Below are 7,182 nucleotides of genomic sequence, written 5' to 3'. Positions count from 1 at the left end.
CCGTCGCACCGCCCCTTGCCTACACCCGCTGCGGCCATTGGGCATCTCTGCCAGACCCGACAACTAAGACGGCTTTCTATTGGTTAGCTCCGGCATGGGCCTCGGGGCCTAGCGTTTGGACGGTCTGCCGGAGGGACCAAGACCTGCCGGCGGCCAGGCTGGTGTAACGCTGGCGCCGCCTCCTGCCCCGGGGAGGAACTGCAGCCTGTCGGAGCCAATTCGCTCGTAACTGTGTATTCTTAGTTTCCTGCCGGTTCTTTCATTCCTCAAATATTTATTGAGCGCCCTTTACTTACTGGGCAGTGTTCTGGTTACTGACGAGGGGTAAAGAAATAAAGGAGCTAGCTCTTCCCTCTAGGACTCGGGGGGATACAAAGCCAATGAAAACCCAAATGATGCATTTAGGTTAGAGTACCTCTTTCCTTGAAAGCCCAACTACTTAAGGAAGCATTTCTCCCTTGGTTAAAATTAAAATTAAAAATTAAAAATTAAAATTAAAATTGTTACCCAATTTTCCCAAAGTTTACCAACTTTCATAAATCATAAATAAGGCAAAGAAAGTATGACTACGTTTATATTTAGTTAAAATGCTTCTTTTATATTTAGTTAAAATGCTTCTTTTTTAATTTCCTTGTGGTCATTCATTCATTCAAGAACTATTTATTGGGAGATGTTCTAGGCACTATGTTTTAGCAGGATACACTTATGAGGGGCGCCTGGGTGGCTCAGTGGGTTAAAGCCTCTGCCTTCCGCTCAGGTCATGGTCCCAGGGTCCTGGGATTGAGCTCCAAATCCAGCTCTTTGCTCAGCAAAGAGCCTGCTTCCCCATCTCTCTTTGCTGGCTTCTCTGCCTACTTGTGATCTCTCTCTCTCTGTGTCAAATAAATAAATAAAATCTTAAAAAAAAAAATAAATGCACTTATGACCAAGACAGAGGAGATTCCTGTCTTATTAGAGCAAGATAGAGGAGACTGCTTTCCCATTACAGCAGGTGATAAATATGCAATAAGTAATGCGACTCTTGATCTTGGGGTCCTGAGTTGGAGTGTGCCCCTAGGTGTTAGGTGTACGGTTTACTTAAAACACACACACACACACACACACGCAAATAAGTAATTGATTTCAGATAAAGATAGTTGTATGAAGGAACTAACAGTAATTCCATATGATGAGCCAAAGGAGGGGTAAATAAGTAAACAAACAAATTTAAGCCATAAGTCAAACTCTCCATTTCCACTTCTTGATCAATGCTCTATTTCTCCAGCACCAACTCTTGTTAATCACCCTTCCCTTTGGGACCCAACAGTGTTAGAGAATGGTTATTGAATATCTGTTATATTACAGACTCTCCTGGGCAAGATCCTGGGGAGGTGAGGAGTGAGACAGATGGCTGAATAGGACAGTCCAAAGTACTGTGATAATGGGAGCTTTGCTAACTTGCCTTCAAAGGAGACCAGATGGGACACGTGGTGGGTTCCGTAGGTGGAACCTGTGGCTCTTGATCTCAGTTTGTGATTTTGAGCCCCATACGGGGTGTAGAGATTACTTAAATAAATGATTTAAAAAAAAAAAAAAGCAAGACCTGGTAATTGCAGGTTAGCCTGTTTGCCTGATGGGGTAAGCAAGTTTCTATTTCTAGCAAGAACTTGGGACAACAGAAGGAAGACCAAGGACTACCTCCTGGGTATTCCCTCTCCTCTTTCATTTTCAACTGTGCTCAAATAAATGTTGAACGTGCCTTTGAAAGAGTATACATTAGCGGGGCGCCTGGGTGGCTCAGTGGGTTAAGCCGCTGCCTTCGGCTCAGGTCATGATCTCGGGGTCCTGGGATCGAGTCCTGCGTCGGGCTCTCTGCTCGGCGGGGAGTCTGCTTCTCTCTCTCTCTTTCTCTCTGCCTGCCTCTCTGTCTGCTTGTGATCTCTCTGTCCAATAAATAAATAAATAAATAAATCTTAAAAAAAAAAAGAGAAAGAGTATACATTAGGGGGAAAATGGGCCTCATAGGTTAGGAAAATTGGAACCCAAGGTATTGGGGAGACCAAAGGATATAGATTTGTAAAAGCATTGTGTCAGTGAGATTTGGCAAGAACACAGTCAACAAGAAGCCGTAAATGTTCAGGCACTGGGACATAAACTGGGAATGCAAAGATATCTACAACTAATTCCTGCCTTCTGTAAGGGTAGAACTCAGTGTGGAAACAAAATGAAACACCAGCTGAAAACATCAGGGATGAGATGAAGATCCACTTTGAAGAGGGCAGTCCAGGACAATAGCTAACGATTGTTATATTTCTCTAGGGGGGTTGGCACTACACATTTTATACTTCGGGACTGCTGTAGCTCCTTTAAACCCTCCATCAACAGCTTTGAGTCCAAGAGTGTCTACCACACCCGTCGCGGAGATGAGTTTATAGATGAGCAGGTGAATTGATCAATTCCAACACTGTGGCTGGAGTTACTATTGACCTTTCTCTCTCTCTTCTTCCACGAGGTACATCAGATCACTTGGCAAATCTTGTTGGCTTTGCCCTCAGCATGCCTCTGCCCTGAAATTATGACCTGATCCAAAGGCAGACGTTAACCAACTGAGCCACCCAGGTGCCCCTTCATACATTTTTATTTATTTAAAAAATTTTGCGTGGGGGGCGTACCTGGTGGCTCTGCTTGGCAGAGAGCCTGCTTGGCGCCGCTTTGATGGATTTCTATGTTTGCTGTTTTCCATCGATGTCCTCTACTAACTACTTAAATTACAGTATTTGGTAATTTCCCTCTTACAAAACTTTTCTATTATTTTCCATGGGTTAAAAGTGGCAGGGCTGTGGTGCCTGGATGGCTCAGTGGGTTAAGCCTCTGCCTTCGACTCCAGTCATGATCCCGGGGTCCTGGGATCAAGCCCCATATCGGGCTCTCTGCTCAGTGGGGAGCCTGCTTCCGCCTACTCCCTCTGCCTGCCTCTCTCCTACTTGTGATCTCTATCTGTCAAATAAATAAATAAAATCTTTAAAAAAAAAAAAGTGGCAGGGCAGTAGGCAAACTTCAGGCCATATGACGGCTCAGCCCAGAGAATTTCAGTCCCTTCACTGGGCACCCATCGGCAGCCTAGGATGCGCTGGGGAGGGGACGGACACAGGCATCCCTCCTATGAGGCCTTTGAGGGCAGGAATGCCTTCATGGGAGGGCAGGATGGTGATCAACAGTGATTCTGAATCTTTGGGGGATTCCTCCAGTTGCTTTCGACACCCTGGGACCTCTGACATGTCCTGAGTGGGACGCCACCCAGGAGTTAGGGGTGGGATACAGTAATGAACCTTCTTTACTTTTCTGGGAGCATGGCCTCAATACTAGGCTTCTTCTTCGGTTCCCTTAGTAACATTTTTTTAAGAGTGAAAGAGAGAGAGAGGAGGAAGAAAGGGAGAGGGGTAAGGAGACTCAGCGCAGAGCTGGACGCGGGGCTTGATCTCATGACCCTGAGATCATGACCTGAGCTGAAATCAAGAGTCAGATGCTTAACCGGATGGGCCACTCAGGTGCCCCTTGGGATGTCTTTTAACTCACTGAAAACAACTCGGATTGCAAAATTTAGGAAAGGACTGATCTCCTGTAACCCTTCATGGCCACAGTGGGATCAGTCAGTTAGATCTCACCTGCAGGAAACAGGGCAGAAAGTATTTGCCCAAAGGTGTCTGGCTAGTAAACCCTTTCCTGACCTGCTGGAAGATAATCATCTAAACAGGCCTCCTGCAGATAAAACCAGAGTGCCAGAAACACAGGCCCTCCCTAGTGAAGGGGAACCTGACTCTTGTCAGTGTTCCTCCTCCTAATAGACACGAGGGTTATGGTGGGAAAACATGGTTATCTGCTTCCCTGTGGGAGCTGATGAGCTCTAAAACCGGGAACCCTTTCTCAACCTTCTGGTAACACTTTGCCTGTTCTGTCTCCCCGTACTCCTCCTCTTTCTGCACCACCTCTGGCACGGCCTTCATAACTGGTTTCTAGACCATCATTCTCAGTGCCTCAGGCACCATGCCCTTTCTCCCCTCAGGGTTTCTTCTCCCCTCACGGTCAAGGAGCAAGAAGAGCACCCCCCTAGACCTAACACCACCCACTCCAGAGTTCCCCAGCAGGGTCTCCGGTAAAAAATGACAATGGGGAAGATCCCCCAGTGGAACAGAATTCAGCATGTAAACTAAGTTTGGTGATTGAATTAAGATTAAGTCTTTGAAGATACCAGGACTAAACCGGAAACTTGGATTCTATCAAGGTTTGCTGAAGGTCAAATAAGCTCGTGTGATCCGTTGCAATTTGTTAGCAAGAAGACGACTTAAAAGCTTGGTTAATCTTGTCTGCCTCAAAGTTTTCAAAGGGTAATTAAGGTATAGCTTTCAAAGTCTTTGGGTACCTGAAACTTAAAATCATTTTGCTGGGACAATAAATGGGATTAATTTCACTGCACACCTAGGTCTTTTCCAGGTAGGATAAAGTGCTAACGCATCAATTACCGGATATAGGTTTATGCTTTTGACTTCTTTTTACAAAAAACAAAGGATATTTGGGTCTGTTGGTAAACATGCTTTGTGCTTAACGGGTTCATAAATTTGCCATCTAAAGAATTCTGGTGTGGGGCCCCTGGGTGGCTCAGTGGGTTAAGCTTGCTGCCTTGGGCTCAGGTCATGATCCCAGAGTCCCGGGATTGAGCTTTGCATTGGGCTCCCTGCTCAGCAGGGGAGCCTGCTTCTCCCTCTCCCTTTTACTGCCCCTGCTTGCTCTCTGTGCTCTCTCTGGCTGTGACATCAATGTCACCCCATTGATCGCCAGGGTTGATTCGGCTGATCTGGCTGGCTAGTGTCCCCTTCCTCCCTCACGGCTCCGTGTGTGTCCCTCCCGGAAGCTGTGGGCTCCATCGAAGAGGTTGAGAGAGGAGAGGACCATTCCTCGGTCAAGGGTATAGGAGGAGCTTCGCTCCCCTGCTAGAACCTCCAAACAAGCTCACTTACTCTCTCAAATAAATAAAATCTTTAAAAAAAAATTTTTATTTATTTATTTGACAGAGAGAGATCACAAGTAGATGGAGAGGCAGGCAGAGAGGGGGGTGGGAAGCAGGCTCCCCGCTGAGCAGAGAGCTCGATGCGGGACTCGATCCCAGGACCCTGAGATCATGACCTGAGCCGAAGGCAGCGGCTTAACCCACTGAGCTACCCAGGCGCCCCCAAATAAAGAATTCTGACGTAACAGTTCACAGTTGGTTAGTACTTCGTCTTCACGGGAGATGAAGGTTTCTAAGAGTGCAAAATTCTACTAATGTAGGGGCATCTGGGTGGCTCGGTGGGTTAGAGCCTCTGTCTTCAGCTCGGGTTGTGATCCCAGGGTCCTGGGATCGAGCCCCGCATCGGGCTCCCTGCTGTGGGGAGCCTGCTTCCTCCTCTCTCTCTGCCTGCCTCTCTGACTACTTGTGATCTCTGTCTGTCAAATAAATAAATAAAATCTTTAAAAAAAAATTCTACTCATGTAGAATGTAATTAAGACTGACTGATGGGAATTAGGGAAACAACTCTACGTAGAAAAGTAGGAGATACCTAAGAAAGATACAAGGAAAGGGACTGCATTTTTGTTGAAGGTAAAAGAAGGTAATTTTGTCTTGCATGAGACTGGTTGTTTGGAAAGAAATAACTTGGGACAAAATCTGAATACAAAGGAAAGTTGTATAAGCTTTCTGAAGGGAAATCCTTGGAGAGGAATTGTAGGTGTGGTCAGGAGAGACAAAGATTGAAATGAACGGATCTTAGAGTACACTGGCAGAAGACTCAAAGTTTGCTTTCTCTCAGTTCAAAAAGACACGTGTTCTTGAATTGTTGGTCTGCTCTTGATAACAAAATGTCAACAGTTGTTTTCTCTTTGGCCACCCAGAGAAACCAGTTTCTATCTGTTGCCTTTATCATGTCTTTAACATCCCTAATCCTAGTTAGGCATGCCCTTTAAAACTTGGAGGTTTTAACAAACTTCCCCAAGATTAAAATCATGAACAAAGTCTCATTGACTAATCAGGTTTGTTTGTTTGGTATGTTACCTTCTGGGAAAAGGTCATCATCACTCGATATTCTGTCTTTTGAAGTGTTACGTGTCACAGAAATAACCAAGTTTCCTTGTCAATTGCATCATAACAAACTCTCAGATCATTAACAATGTCAATATCTGAGTTTTTGTTATTTATAATTTTTCTCAGTCTCTTGGGAAATAAATTTCCTGGGGTGCCTGGGTGGCTCAGTCATTAAGCATCTGCCTTGGGCTTAGGTCATGATCAGTGGGAAGCCTGCCTCTCCCTCTCCCTCTCTCACTCCCCCTGCTTGTGCTACCTCTCTCGCTGTTTCTCTGTCAAATAAATAAATAAATAAAATCTTAAAAAAAAAAAAAGAGTACGTTTCCTCTTGAAGAAGATTCATAAAAAGGACTGTTAGGACAAACAACAAGTAAAGATATTCAATATCTTTTTTTTTTTAAGGATTTTTTTTAAATTTTTATTTATTTATTTGACAGAGAGATCACAAGTAGGCAGAAAGGCAGGCAGAGAGAGAGGGGAGGAAGCAGGCTCCCTGCTGAGCAGAGAGCCCAATGCGGGACTCAATCCCAGGACTCTGAGATCATGACCTGAGCCGAAGGCAGCGGCTTAACCCACTGAGCCACCCAAGCGCCCTATTCAATATCTTTAAGATCAAAAACTGAAATGGGTAGGAATTTCCAGAACTAACTAAACACTGCATTCAAACTGAACAAGAATTAGTAACAGAGGGGCACCTGGGTGGCTCAGTGGGTTAAGCCTCTGCCTTCGGCTCAGGTCATGATCTCAGGGTCTTGGGATCGAGCCCCGCATCGGGCTCTCTGCTTGGCGGGGAGCCTGCTTCCCCCTCTCTCTCTGCCTGCCTCTCTGCCTACTTGTGATCTCTCTCTGTCAAATAAATAAAATCTTAAAAAAAAAAAAAAAAAGAATTAGTAACAGAGACTAAATGAACTAAAGAGATTATACTATTGTGACTCTTGTTTGAAACACTGTTGGTTCTCTAATGTTTGCTCTGCCAGATTAAGGAAACTTTCTCTTAAGATATCTATGACCTACAGAAACGTGATGAAGTATTTATTTGTAAACAAATCAAAGCATTTAACTTTCCTACCTGAACCCTCTGAAATGAA

The 7,182-nt window shown here is 45.0% G+C and overlaps 1 protein-coding gene across 1 annotated transcript in view; it reads left to right on the top strand.

The window, feature by feature from the left end:
• Positions 1–21: 21 nt before the first annotated feature.
• Positions 22–7,182, top strand: part of LOC116579626 — an 89,476-nt gene continuing 82,315 nt past the window's right edge. Inside the window, exons 1-2 of the mRNA XM_032325183.1 lie at positions 22–225; positions 4,210–4,214. The gene's annotated coding sequence lies outside the window, so the exon portion shown is untranslated. The remainder of the gene's footprint in view (positions 226–4,209; positions 4,215–7,182) is intronic.

Source organism: Mustela erminea, chromosome 19 (genome assembly GCF_009829155.1).
Source record: "Mustela erminea isolate mMusErm1 chromosome 19, mMusErm1.Pri, whole genome shotgun sequence".
Lineage (NCBI taxonomy): Eukaryota > Metazoa > Chordata > Mammalia > Carnivora > Mustelidae > Mustela > Mustela erminea.
This window is presented reverse-complemented; position numbering and strand designations above follow the sequence as displayed.